The following is a 15,359-nucleotide window of genomic DNA, read 5'->3' on the forward strand; positions in this document are numbered from 1 at the left end:
AGATAGGCAACGTTTCGGGCCGAAACCTTTCTTCAGTCTGAAGAAGGCTGCTGCACCCGCTGATTTTCTCCAGCATTTTTGTCTACCTGTTATAGTTCAGAGTTTGTTTGAAGTTGTGTTTAATAGTCTGATGGCTGCGGGGAAGTAGCTATTCCTGAACCTGGATGTTGCAGATTTCAGGCTCCTGTTCCTTCGACCTGATGGCAGCGGAGAGATGAGTGTGTGGCCAGGATGGTGTGGGTCCTTGGTGATGCTGGCAGCCTTTTTGAGACAGCGACTGCGATAGATCCCCTCGATGGTGGGGAGGTCAGAGCCGATGATGGACTGGGCAGCGTTTACTACTTTTTGCAGCCTTTTCCGCTCCTGGACGCTCGGGTTCCTGTACCAAGCCGCGATGCATCAAGCTCAAGAACAATAGATAGAGCAAAGTATACGATACAGAGGGCAGAATATAGTTCTCAGCATTGTAGCGCATCAGTTCCAGAGACAAAGTCCGATGTCTGTAAAGGATAGAGGTGAATCGGCCAGTACCCCGAACTTATGGAATTACCATTCAGAACCCTAATAGCAGAGGGGAAGAAGCTGTTCCTGAGTCTGGCGGTGCGCACACTTTCAAGCTTCTGTACCTTCTGCTGGGTGGGAGCAGGGAGAAGAATGGAATGGGACAAATCTTTGATTTTACTTCGGAGTCACGTAAGTGACTACGTGAAGAGCCCGCTCAGCACGCATGCGCGGCATTGCGTTCAGCAGTGCAACAGCGGCCGCATCGGGAGTCAGGCGCTCCCGCTACGGGGTGAAAGAACGGACCGTCAGGTAAGCTCTGAGGTCGGGTTTTTCTTTCACAGGGAGCCTTCTGCTTTATTTCAGTCAGAGAAGAAAGGCTCTTGGACAAACCTGTCCCCCGCTCGACTCCACGGAGGAGCGTTCCATCTGGGGGGGGGCAGCAACAAGGCGGTAGGACCGCTTACCCGGCGCTCCGCTATTCCCCGACACCGTGCCGAGCCCAGCCCGCTAGCGCCTGAGCAGCGGGCTGGAAGTAAAGCCACGGAAGAAGGGTCCGGCTGGTGGCTTCCGACCTGTCGGACGGGGACGTCTCTCCACCCGCACGGGGAGGGGAGACAGCCGCCTGAGCCGCTTGGAGCGAGACGCGCTTCGTGAGGGGCGCTCTCGCAGGGGGAGTTCAGGCACTCCCTCCACAGTGTCTTGTGCACTGTCCATTGCTTCCTCCTTACCCGAGGGTAGCTTTGGTGACCAGGACTGGGCTGGTCAAGAAGAGGGGACGCTGGCTGAAGATGTCAGGAGTATGCAAGGGGTGCAGGAACAGGAAGAGCTGCTAGGTGTGGTGAACCGCTACGTGGCAACCCCACGTGCAGGAGGCCGTTAAAGGCCAAACCAGCGGCCAGCATTAACCACCTCTCCAACAGGCCCCTACAGGAGAGGTAGTCAATGAGGCCTTAGAATCGTATACAGCTCCAGAGAACTGTGAGTCCCTTAAAGTGCCGGCTGTAAACAGCCAAAACTGGGGGCACGTTGGGGCAAATATTCGGAACCAGGAGCTAAAACTGCAGCGGATCCTCAGGCTCCTGACGTCAGCCATCACATCGTTTGCTCATTCCGTGGACAAATACGGAGATGACCACAACCTTCGTAAACAAATATTAAGACCTGCCATAAAATCCTAAATTTGCGGGGTTGTGCAAAACCCCAGCCACTGAGCCAGACCCACTGCTCTTTGGCAAAAACCTCACAAAGCATATGAAGGATATGGAAGAGGCCTTAAAAAACTTTTGGTCTCATGAGGGCAGGCCCCGGGACGAGCAAACCAAAAACAATAATTCCTAAGCAGCAGCACCCCATCGCGTCCATCAGTCGACGTCTACCATATGGGACTGGTGAAAGCTCGGGGTCCGCATTCTATCACCGGAAGTCTTCTTTAGACCAGGGTCCAGAGCGGACCCCGTGGAAAATGCGCCACCCCCCAACATCACCGCCACGTCAGACAACGTGCAAGACTCGTTGGACCGGCGGGAAACAGAAGAATACCCATAACCATGGAGGTAGGTGGGTCTGGTTCCTACCAGCATATAGAAAATAGAGGCTTAATACTAACAGGGGGGAGATTACACCTGTTTAAAGAAGCACGGGAGTCTATCACGAGTGATCAGTATATACTCAATGGCATTGGTGGATACAAAATACAATTCATACTAGAAAAATTGCCACCAGTTCAACATTCACCCCAGACGGTATTTTCCCTCTCAGTTAAAGAAAAACGAGAGGGACAAGCTGAACTGGTGAGACTAATTACAAAGGGTATCATTGGGAAAAACAAAACATGAACCCTTGGAATTCGTATCAAATATATTCACTAAACCCAAAAAAGATGGTGGATGTCGCATCATCATTGACTTAACTTCACTAAATATGTTTGTTAAGTATATACATTTCAAAATGGAACCGGTTGTTACTGCCAAACAACTAATTTCCAAAGGATACTTCATGGCAAGCATTGATCTTAAAGATGTTTACTATTCAGTACCATTCACAAGGATCATCGCAGATACCTGAAATTTACCTGGATGGGGCAGCTATGGCAGTTTAAAACGTTACCCAATGGGTTCACATCAGCCCAAGATTATTCACCAAGATACTAAAACCAGCTCTGGCAATATTAAGAAGACAAAAACATATTGTCATGGCATATCTTGATGATATCTTAATAGTAGGCAAGACCATGGAATTGACTATGTTAGCTGTATCAGCTACCAAACAGTTGTTCGAAACCCTGGGATTGTCTTACATCCAGATAAATCTAAGTTGAAGCCATCCACAATCATGGACTACTTGGGCTTCAGAATTAATTCAGTCTACGTGACTGTAACATTGCCAAGAGACAAAACAGTTGAATTGGCACAATCATGCAACAATTTAATGGTCAACGAACGACCAACTATTCGACAAGTAGCAGAGTAATTGGGAAAATGGTAGCAGCATTTCCGGCTACAAAATTCGGACCTTTGCACTGTCAAAACTTACAAAGAGCAAAGGTACAGGCACCAAAACGACATACAGGTCATTATGATCGTGTCATGAAGTTACCCACTGAAGCAATATCAGAACTACAGTGGTGGGCAAAAAACGTTTGGCATTGTTTTCAGCCCTATTATCATCACTAACCCAACGTTAGTTATCCAAACAGACGCCAGTGCTCAAGGCTGGGGAGCAACTAACTCCATATCCAGCACAGGTGGTAGATCGAGTACCTTTGCTCGATGGGAGTGGCTGCGCTGCCTTGCAGCTGCGGCTCGCCTGCAATCCGTTTGTCTTTTCTGTTTTTTGGTTTCTTTTGTCCTGTTTTTACAGTTTATTTTGGTTTATTTAGCTGTGTATGTGTGCGGGGTGGGTGTAATATGTTTTTTGACTCTTCCTTCGGGGGGATGCGACCTTTCCTGCCGTATCCCCCGTCTCCGTGTCCGTCTGCGCTGAGGCCTATCGCGGAGCTGGCGGCCTCCAACTGCGACCGACCTCGAGGCTGTGGAGGCTGTGGAGGCTGTGGAGCAGAGCCAGGACTTACCAACGTGAGCCTGGCCGACTTCGGGGCTGTGGTTGCGGTGCGGCACAACTTCCGACCCGACTTTGGAGCCTCGGAGGCTCGGCCGCGGGCCAGTGGGCCAGTGGACGACATCATCGGGAGCTCGAGTTCTGTTTTCCGGAGCTCCCGCAACTACAGCTGCGTCCGCTGGACTGGAGGACGACAGCTTCGGCAGCTTCGACCGCCCCGGGCCGCGGAGTTTGAACCGGCCCGTTTGCGGAGCTCGGATTCAGCCTGCGGGACTTACCTACCATCACCCGGCGGGGTCATAACATCGGAGGCTAGGATTGCCTCAGCGCAGAGGGAAAGCAAGGAGGGAAGAGACAATGACTTTGGGACTTTAAACTGTGTTGAATGTTTGTTATTTAGTCTATGTTATGACTGCAGGCTAAACCATATTGTTTGGTTTGTTTTTGTTTTTGTCTTTTGTTTTTACCTTGTTTGGGATGTGTTTACCTTGTGTGGGACTAAAGATGGAAATTAGCTACTGGCTACAATCTTGCATATTACATGCAAATGTTTATTAATATGCACTGTCCCTAATAAAATCAATTCAAATTCAAAATTCAGATGGACTAACCCAGAGTCATCATTACCACTTACACTGGGCATTAATTATCTAGAGATGTTGGGTGACTTTTATGGTTTAAAAGCATATGCATCAAATATGCATCACTTGCATGTACGGTTACAAATAGATAATACTACGGTGGTGGCCTACATTAACCATATGGGCGGCATAAAATCGGTATCATGCGACAAGTTGGTCAACACAATTTGGCAATGGTGTGTCGAAAGACATATTTGGCTATCAGCAACTTACCTGCCAGGTAAGCTAAATACAGTGGCAGACACCAGGTCACGTAAATTTAATGACAACATCGAATGGATGTTAAACCCAAAAAAATTTGCAAAAGTTATCAAGCAATATGGCACGCCAGAGATCGATTTATTTACATCAAGGCTAAATTACCAGGTACCTATGTATGTCGCTTGGGAACCAGACCCTGAGGCAGCAGCGGTAGATGCGTTCGCGCTGGATTGGGGAAATTCTTCTTCTATGCATTTCCTCCCTTCTGCCTCATCAGTCGGGGACTACGCACAATACAAATGGACTCTGCTTCAGGTATTTTGATAGTACCCGACTGGCCTACGCAGCCATGGTTCCCAATACTCCATGACATGGTTGTTGAAACTCCGATGGTATTCCCCAGTGATCCAGAGTTATTAACACCCAGCGTCGGGCACAAGCCACCCGTGCCATGAAAAAATCAAACTCCTGGGTTGCAGATTCTGCACAAACCACTTCTGGGACTGGGATTATCAGAACAAACCGTCGACACCATGTCAGCATCCCTCCGAACATCCACTAAAAAACAGCACTTGTCCAGCATCAAAAAATGGGAGAAGTACTGCTTGGATACAGGGACCACCTACTCAACCGCTACAGTTACCAACGTACTGGAATTCCTGGCGAACCTTCACCATGATGAAGGACTCAGCTACAGAGCCATCAACACAGCTAGAAGTGCCCTGTCTGTCTATTTAAAACCAGCTCCAGGACAACAGGCCATGGGGTCCCACCCACTGGTGGTCAAACTAATGAAGGGTATTTACAACTCTAACCCCCTAGACCAAGGTACACCCATATATGGGATGTCAGTGTGGTCCTGACATACCTCAGGGGATGGCCACCAGCCAGATCCCTCAACCTGGAACAATCTATGCTCAAAACACTCATGTTGATGGCACTTGTATCTGCACAGAGGGTCCAGTCACTACACCTATTGCGACTGGACAGCATGCTCACAGCTCCAGACCAGATCTCTGTCGTTATCCAGGGACTGATCAAACAGAGCAGACCAGGAACACCTAATCCAGTCGTGGAATTCCGGGCTTACCTGCAAGAACCACGGTTATGTGCCATGACCCACCTACTGTCCTACATAGACACAACCAAAAATATTCAAGCGAGATGTAAAGCCTTGTGGGTCAGTCATAAAAAACCTTATGGTCGGGTGACGAGCCAAACCATTTCGAGATGGCTCAAGCAGGTGCTAAAAGCTGCTGGGATAAACACTAACATGTACAAATCTCACTCCACCAGGGCAGCATCCACGTTGACGGCCAAAAGAATGGACGTGCCTATAGACCACATCCTGGCTACAGCAGGATGGTCGGAGGAAAGACCGTTCAGGAATTTTATAATAAGCCGTTGGCAAAACCTGCTTTATTTGCAGAATTTTTTTTTACAGACTGCAAATATTTAATTTAAGCCAGGGGAGCAATTTAATTTCTTTGTTGTTATTGTTAAAAAATACCATTGTGTTTTTCTACAAACAGATTCATTGGTTGATTACGATAACACACTTCCTCCCTCAAGGACTTCGGCAGTGCGTGAAGTAATAACTGTTACACGGTTTGAAATCACAGAGCTTTGAAGTCTTCACGTAGTCACTCACGTGACTCCGAAGTAAAATAGTAAGATTAAACGAGAACTTAACAGTTTGAAGTTTGATCTGTATTTTATGAGGAGTTACGATGAGGGATTACGTGCCCTCCGCTCCCACCCTCAATAATATGGGTCAAACTGATAAACTGATGTCTCCTTTTCTTTACTATGTTTATTTCAATAACTGTGTCTATCTGTGATTCCACACCGCTGCTTTGAAGTATGCCGCGCATGCGTGCTGAGCGGGCTCTTCACGTAATCCCTCATCGTAACTCCTCATAAAATACAGATCAAACTTCAAACTGGTAAGCTCTCGTTTAATCCTACTATTATGTTGGTTGCTTTTCAGAGGCAGGGTGAAAGTGTGGATGGTGGGCAGTCAGGTCTGTACGATGGACTGGGCTATGTCTACAACTAGGTTAGACTAGTAACATGGGAATGCCTCCGTGGGAAATACCAGCCCTGGTTGTTTATTAACACCTGGGTAGGGAGAGGTCAGGGGGGAGGTCGGAGCAGCTATGAAGGAGTCACTGTAACTTGCGGTGCAATGTGAGGAGAAGTCATGCCTTTCTGCAGGAAGAGGAGTTAAAGTTTAACCAGACTGAAGCATAATTCATGTCAGGTCCACTTAATGCAAAGCGCTTACAACTGATTGAACAAAAACCGACAACATGGTCATCTTTGTATTCCCCCATGAGCTTCTTCCCAACCGAGTCCAATAACAATAGTGTAATGAAAAATACAGAATATTGTGGTCATTTTAGGAGTCCCATCACCTTCAGCAGATGAAAACAGAGCACGGTAGCACAGCAGTGCAGAGGTAGAGTTGTTACCTTACAGTGCCAGAGACCCAGGTTCGATCCTGACTATGGGTGCTGTCTGTACGGAGTTTGTGCGTTCTCCCTGTGACCTGCGTGGGTTTTTCCCAGTTTCCTCCCACATTCCAAAGGCGTACAGATTTGTAGGTTAATTGGCTCTGGTAAGGATTGTAAATTGTTCTAAGTGTGTGTGTAGGGCAGTGCTAGTGTACAGGGATCGCTGGTCAACGCAGACTTGGTGGGCCTAATGCCTCTGTCCCACTTAGGAAACCTGAACGGAAACCTCTGGAGACTTTGCGCCCCACCCAAGGTTTCCGTGCGGTTCCCGGAGGGTGCAGGTGGTTGCCGGAGGTTGCAGGTAGTGGAAGCAGGTAGGGAGACTGACAAAAACCTCCGGGAACCGCACGGAAACCTTGGGTGGGGCGCAAAGTCTCCAGAGGTTTCCGTTCAGGTTTCCTAAGTGGGACAGGGGCATTAGGGTCTGTTTCCACACTGGATCTCTAAGCTAACCTAAACAGAGAGGGAGGAGTCAAATTGGAGGGTCAAAATATCTTGATTCAAGCCAAAACAATTAAACTTTGATCGCCATATAGGTTCAGGAGAACAGCTCTTCTTGAAACCACCGCACAGAATGGGATTGGAGAAAGTGCCCTTCTTTGTTTACTGACAGGTGTCCCTGCCACAGGAGGATGTCTCTCAGATGCATGGCTGTCTTACAAAGATGAAGAGATGGTCGAGGCTGCCTTCCTGTGGATGTGGCCCTGCTTCCTGGACAAATGGGAACATCTAAAACATGTTCAAAATGATGAATGAATGAATGAATGAATACGTTTATTGTCATTGCACAATACTGTGCAACGAAATTCCATTACATCTCCTCCGGTTAAAAACAATACAAACACGACAACCATTGACACATATGTACACTTATTAGTAAAAATAAATAGGTGTTTTAAAAGAATTTAAAAGAATTTAAAAGAATTTGGCGGCATTTCTTAGAATTACATTTTGCTTCCCCAGCATTCTCTGTTGGAATTTAGCTCTTTTATCGCACATGGGTAGAAACTATTCTTTAGTCTACCGGTGCGAGCCTTCAGAGTCCTGAATCGCCTCCCAGAGGGTAGCAGAGTAAAAAGGTGGTTGGCAGGGTGGGATGTGTCCTGCTTGATATTTGTGGCCCGGCGCAAGCATCGGGCCCTATATATGTCATCCAAGGAGGGCAGTTGGGCGTTTGTAATGTTCTGCGCAGTTTTTATAATTCCCTGCAACGCCCTCCTCTCAGCCACAGTACAGCTAGCAAACCACACCAGGATTCCATAGGAGAGGATACTCTCCACGGCGCATCGGTAGAAGGACAACAGCAGTGGCTGTGAGACGTTTGCTCTCCGCAGAGACCTCAGGAAATACAGCCGCTGATGTGACTTCTTCACGAGAGTGACGGTGTTCATTTGCCATTTAAGGTCCTGGGAGATGTTTATTCCCAGGAACTTAAAGCCAGTGACTCTCTCCACCATGTCTCCTTTGATGTATAGAGGAGCAGGTTCCTCTCTCCTCTTCCTCCTGAAGTCAACGACCAGCTCTTTCGTCTTCGATGGATTGAGTACCAGGTTGTTTTTGGTACACCAGACAGTCAGTTTTTGGACTTCATCCCTGTAGGCAAACTCATCGTTGTTGCCTATCAGTCCCACCACAGTCGTGTCGTCCGCAAACTTAATGATCCTATTTGTACTGTGTGTTGGTATACAATCATAAGTGTATATTGTGTACAAAATGGGACTCAGCACACAACCTTGTGGCGCTCCTGTGCTGAGCGTCAGGACCGGGGAGTAACTGGACCCCATCCTGACAGTCTGTGGGCGATCACCAAGAACCAGGAATAGATTGGGTAAAGATTTGGAATAGATAGGGTAGACACACAGAGTCTTTTACCCAAAGGGAATCAAGAACCAGGGGACATAGGTTTAAGGTGAGGGGAGCTGGTGAGAGGACGGTTCCATTGCCTGATAACAGCTGGGAAGAAACTGTCCCTGAATCTGGAGGCGTGCGTTTTCAAGCTCCTGTACCTCTTGCCTGATAGGAGATAGGAAAAGAGGGAGTGACCGGGGTGTGTCAGGTCCTTGATTATGCTGCTGGCCTTGCCGAGGCAGCATGAGGTGCAGGTGGAGTCAATGGAAGGGAGGTTGGTTTCTGTGCTGCATATGCTGGGAGAATGGAGCAGCTGGGCTTGTGCACTCTGGAGTTTAGAAGGATGAGAGGGTATCTCATTGAAACATATAAGATTGTTAAGGGGTTGGACACACTAGAGGCAGGAAACATGTCCCCGATGTTGGGGGAGTCCAGAACCAGGAGCCACAGTTTAAGAATAAGGAGTAAGCCATTTGGAACGGAGACGAGGAAACACTTTTTCTCACAGAGAGTGGTGAGTCTGTGGAATTCTCTGCCTCAGAAGGCGGTGGAGGCAGATTCTCTGGATGCTTTCAAGAGAGAGCTAGATGGGGCTCTTAAAAATAGCGGAGTCGGGGGATATGGGGAGAAGGCAGAAACGGGGTACTGATTGGGGATGATCTGCCATGATCATATTGAATGGCGGTGCTGGTTCGAAGGGCCAAATGACCTACTCCTGCACCTATTGTCTATTGTCCATTGTCTATCCACAACTCTCTGTAATTTCTTGCGGACTTGGATAGAGCTGTTCCCAAACTAGGCTGTGATGCATCCTGATAAAATCCTTTCAGCAGCCCGTCTATAGAAGTTGGTGAGGGTTGTTGGGGACGTCTCGACCCGAAACGTCACCCATTCCATCTCTCCAGAGATGCTGCCTGTTCCGCTGAGTTACTCCAGTATTTTCGGTCTACCTGCCGAACTTCCTAAGTCTTCTAAGGAAGTGGAGGCAATTATTTACTCCATCCATGTAAAATGGGGAAAATATACTTCAGCAATTAAAATGCACACTAACCAGGTATTACGAGTAAAGTTCTGCTGCACAGTGGTGCAGCTGGTGGAGCTGCTGCCTCACAGAGCCAGATACCCCGGTTTGACCCTGACCTTGGGTGCTGTCTATGTGGAGTTTGCACGGTCTCCCTGTAACTGCGTGGGTTTCCTCCGGGTGCTCCGGTTTCCTCCACATCCCAAAGATGTGCAGGTGAGCAGGTTAATTGCCCCTGGTGTGCAGGGAGAGGATGAGAAAGTGATGAGATGGCATGGAACTAGTGTGAGGAAAAAAAAATCGATGGTTGGCATGGGCTCAGTGGGCCGAAGGGCCTGGATCCATGCTGTATCTTTCACAATCAATCAATTCAATCTTGCTTGGGGTAGCATCTGCAGTCTCTAGTGTCTGCATCTTCTTCGATTGATCATTGTACAAGCTGTGTAATAAATCGCAAGCATTGTGCTAACAGTAAATCAAAACAATGCAGGCTAAATGAGTACGACAGGGCCTGTATTCTACGTGCATTCCCATTGACGGTTCTCTGCAGGCACCAGAGACCCTGCACAACTCTACACCCAGAGGCTGTTACATATCTCACTACTCAGACATTGTTTGACTCAAACTCCCCTTTTGTTCTTGATATGTGGATCTCAGTCATTGTCTAAGGGTTAATTAAGAACATTAAGTGCAAACAATGATTCTAGCAAATGTTAGCAGGCTGCCTGATTAGCCACTTGACACACACGGCCACAGCACTAACACCGAACGTCAATAACGTCAGCAAATTTGGTCGTTGCAAAGTGTACTGTCGCTAAGATTACAGATACATGTCACATAACACTACGGGCGGCACGGTGGAGCTTCCACTGGGAGCGGTAGAGTTGCTGCCTTACAGCGCCAGAGACTCTGGTTCGATCCTGACTACGGGCACTGTCTGTATGGAATTTGTACGTTCTCACCGTGACCTGTGTGGGGTTTTTTCTCCGAGAGCTCTGGTTTCCTCCCACACTCCAAAGACGTACAGCTTTGTAAGTTAATTGGCTTTGGTAAAATTGTAAATTGTCCCTAGTGAGTGTGGGATAGTGTTAGTGTGCGAGGATCGCTGTTTGGCGCAGACTTGATGGGCCGAAGGGCCTGTTTACGCGCCGTATCTCTAAATTAAAGAAGAAGGAGCTATTCAAAATGGTTTCACAATTACATCCATAGAGCTATTTCAACATTGTAGAACAGTGGCAATGTTGGTCTGTAACCCTCAACATTCCTCCCGGTTAAGAAAGGATGGTTATACTAATAATCACTAAACATTTAACTTGTAGCTATCTAATCAAAATTAAACTTCTTGAAAGTGAACGCTAAAGCTGAAGCTACTGAATGCAGAACTGTAAATATTGCTATTGGTATTGGTTTATTATTATAGAGTCATAGAGTCGTACAGCGTGGAAACAGGCCCTGCGGTCCAACTTGCCCTCACCAGCCAATATGTCCCATCTACACTAGTCACATCTTAGTAAAGCCCCTGTCCTGCTTTCACGACCTAATTGGCGACCTCTGCCGAGTTTGCCCTTGACTCATACTCGCAGCATGGTCTCCACAAAGTTGTAGGAGGTCTTCGTAACTCTTCCTCATGCTCGAGAGTGGTTTCCGCGTACTCGTGGCCTCAAGTAGGTCGCGGCGTTTTTTCCAACCTGATAAAAAATGTCCACGAGTAAAAAAAGGTCAGCATGGAAAAAATTGATACTTTTTTCTCGTAGGTAGGTCGTAGTAGGTCGTGATGGTAGTCGTAGGTCGGTAACTGGCCCGAGAAAAAAAATGCAGACATGACATTTTTTTATCATGTGATCATTTTCCACTCATAGCTAATCGTAGTTGGTCTTAGGGGGTCCCTCTACACAAGGATTCTCCCCCTCTACATTGGGGACCTGGGGTGGAGGGTATTACACCGAGGAGTGCCCTGCAAAGTGTTTCCTCACGGTTCACAGACTCGCCAGCCGCCTGCCACTGTTGCTGGCTGGAAGAGTCTGTGTGTACCACGTGTGTACATGGGGTGTGTGAGGCTGCAGCCCCTGTTCCATTATCTAAAGGGGCTGCTCCTTGCCTTCTGGCTGCATTTCTCACCCACCATCCTCATCTTTGGACACCCTGTGCGTAGGGGAGAGGGTAGTAGGGCCGAAGATGTCCTGGTTGTGTTGCTCCTGGGTCTCGAAGACTCTTGAACAGGTACATGGATCGGAAAGGTTTAGTGATATGGGCCAAACGCAGGTAAATGGGACTAGCATGGACAAGTTGGTCAACATGGACAAGTTGGGCCGAAGGGTCTGTCCATGGCTCTCTGATTCTAATAAACCAAGAAGCTGATGTTTCACATTGGGACTGCTCATCATAGCTTTGTGCAACCACTGTTCCTTTGCTTTTAATTTGGAAAGTTTAATTATCCAAATTATATTTAGTGTGTTACAATATGTTGGGTTAATATTCAGAACATAGAACTTTACACTGTGCTATATCCACCTGGCCCCTGTGTTCAAAAGGAAATCATACTGTATGCTCTAAAATAAATTTCACTGAGATACTATCAACATATCGGTTAACACCATCCACTTATGGACACCCCAGCTAGTGTTGGTGTGAAGGCATGCAGACCACAAACTGTTGGCGTTTCCTGAGAGCTTTATTTGATCATCCCCTCATGAGTCAAGTGTGTTTAATTGTCCCATGCACTGACAATGGAATAACAAAATTCCTATTTAATGCAGCTTATACAGGGCCGTAAATTCAATACAGAGAGTGTGGTGGGTGCCTAGAACATGATGTGAGGGGTGACACAAAATGACAATAGACAATAGGTGCAGGAGGAGGCCATTCAGCCCTTCGAGCCAGCGCCGCCATTCAATGTGATCATGGCTGATCATCCCCAATCAGTACCCCTTTCCTGCTTTCTCCCCATATTCCCCTGACTCCGCTATCTATAAGAGCTCCATCTAACTCTCTCTTGAAAGCATCCAGAGAACTGGCCTCCACCGCCTTCTGAGGCATAGAATTCCACAGCCTCACAACTCTCTGTGTGAAAAAGTTTTTCCTCATCCCCATTCTAAATGGCTTACCCCTTATTCTTAAACTGTGGCCCCTGGTTCTGGACTCCCCCAACATCGGGAACATGTTTCCTGCCTCTAGCGTGTCCAAACCCTGAATAATCTTATATGTTTCAATAACATGCCCTCTCATCCTTCTAAATTCCAGCCCCAGCCGCTCCATTCTATCAACATATGACAGTCCCGCCATCCCAGGAATTAACCTGGTTAAAATGCTGGGGTAACTCAGGCAGCATCTCTGAAGAGAAGGAATGGGTGATGTTTCGGGTCGAGACCCTTCTTCAGACTGAAGGGTTCTTCAGAATCTGCAGTCCTTTCCTACACATTAAGTGAGGGGAGGCAGTTATGATAGTGGCATTTAAGATGCTTTTAGTTAGCAGGGAATTGTTCAGAAGATCATAAAAATAGTAGGCCATTCTGCCAATCGAGTCTACTCCGCCATTCAATCATGTCTGATATATGTATCTGTACACTGAATGGCTGGAATTGTAATCATGTATTGTCTTTCCGCTGACTGGTTAGCACGCAACAAAAGCTTTTCAGTGTGCCTTGGTACACGTGACAATAAACTAGACTAAACTATTTTTCCCTTTCAGCATTCTCTCCGTTACCTTTGATGCCCTTTGCTAATCAAGAACCTATCAATCTCTACTTTAAAAGTATCCATTGGCAATGAATTACACAGATTCACCACCCTCTGGCTAAAAAAATTCCTCCTCAGGTATGTTCTTTTATTCTGAGGCTGTGCCCTCTGGTCCTAGACTCTCCCACTAGTGGAAACATCTTCTCCACGTCCACTCTATCTATGTGGAGGCAGATGAGATCAGTTTATTTTAGCATCATGTTCAGCACAGACATTGTAGGCCGAAGGGCCTGTTCCTGTTCTATGCTCCCATGTGTCTCATAAATAGAATCAGACTTCAGACATCAGACGGAGCCACAGCCCCGTGTTCGATCCCGACTATGGAGGCACGGAGTTTGTACGTTCTCTGCGTGACCTGCGTGGGTTTTCTCCGGGTGCTCCGGTTCCCCACCCCCCCCCCCCCCCCCACATCCCAAAGACCTACAGGTTTGTAGGTTAATAATTATCTTGGTAAAATGGTAAATGGTCCCGATTCTTAGAATAAAGGGGTCATTTAAGACTGAGGTGAGAAAAAACGTTTTCACCCAGAGAGTTGTGAATTTATGGAATTCCCTGGCACAGAGGGCAGTAGAAGCCAAATCACTGGATGAATTTAAGAGAGTTAGATAGAGCTCTAGGGGCTAGTGGAGTCAAGGGATATGGGGAGAAGGCAGGCACGGGTTATTGATTGGGGACGATCAGCCATGATCACAATGAATGGCGGTGCTGGCTCGAAGGGCCGAATGGCCTCCTCCTGCACCTATTTTCTATGTTTCTATGATTGTGTGCAGGATAGTGTTAGTGTGCGGGAATCACTGTGGTCATAGCAGACTGGGTGGGCTGAAGGGCCTGTTTCTGCCCTGTATCTCTAAACTATGGATTGGATATATTTATCTCTCGAATAAAGTATATTTTGAAATTTTATTTTAAAGTATCTCTAAACTAAACTAAACAGAGCTTTCTGTGGTCGTGCCCTCTGGTCTTTGACATTTCCACCCCGGGAAAAAAAAAGATTCTGTCTAGCCTCTCATAATTGAATATACTTCCATCAGGTCTCCCCTCAGTCTCTTCCAGAGCAAACAACCCGCGCTTCACTGTTGATTGTTGTTCAATCCCAGTTGAGTTTTGTTGTAGACCAGCCTCATCGGGAACTCCCCGCGTCCCGGGAGGGAGGGGGAGGGGGGAGACGGAGGGGGGAGAGGCGGAGCAATGACTTCATTGGATTTCAGTTCAGCCTGCATGTGTTTGAGAGGCGAGGGGAGAGAGTGAGAGAGTGTAAAGAAAGAAAGGAGGTGGGAAAGAAGGGGGCGGTCTGTTCTGTGGCAAAAAAAAACTGCTCATTCAAGCGCTTGGAGCAGCGAGGCGAGGAGAGGAGAGGAGAGGAGAGGAGGGGAGAGGAGCATCGAATCTGGGATCAGCTGGAAGAGACCTCCTTACCCCCCTACCCCGCGGGGCAAAAGGTAGGCGAGCTTCTGCAACTGGATACCGAGACAGGGAGATTTCTTTGAGCTCGGAAGTGTGGGAAAAGCGGGAGCGCCGCGGCTGGGACGCTCAGTGTCAGGAATTCGCTGGTCGAGTTTCTGCTGTCAGACAAACGCTGAGCTTGTAGCAACAGTAATTTCAGCCCTGGGGTTGAAACTTCCCACAGAGAGAGGGGGGGGGGGGGGGGGGGGGGGGGGGGGGAGAGAAAAGCTGTAGAGGGAAGAACGTGGAGGTAGATTAACATCCTCCATAGTCACACTGGAAGGCGCTAGGGGTGAAAGTTTCCAGCCAGCGTTTCCCCGGGTAGGGGCTTGGAGGAGGGGGGAGCCAGCGATTGTGCAGGAGCCGGGGACAAGCTGCCTTCTGCACACCGGG

At 47.8% G+C, this 15,359-nt stretch overlaps 1 protein-coding gene across 1 annotated transcript in view; it reads left to right on the plus strand.

Annotated features, from left to right (window-relative positions):
* Positions 1 to 14,709: 14,709 nt before the first annotated feature.
* The window catches only part of lhfpl2 (LHFPL tetraspan subfamily member 2), a 202,189-nt gene continuing 201,539 nt past the window's right edge, over positions 14,710 to 15,359 (plus strand). Inside the window, exon 1 of the mRNA XM_033018602.1 lies at positions 14,710 to 14,962. The gene's annotated coding sequence lies outside the window, so the exon portion shown is untranslated. The remainder of the gene's footprint in view (positions 14,963 to 15,359) is intronic.

The sequence above is a fragment of the Amblyraja radiata genome, chromosome 3, assembly GCF_010909765.2.
Source record: "Amblyraja radiata isolate CabotCenter1 chromosome 3, sAmbRad1.1.pri, whole genome shotgun sequence".
NCBI lineage: Eukaryota > Metazoa > Chordata > Chondrichthyes > Rajiformes > Rajidae > Amblyraja > Amblyraja radiata.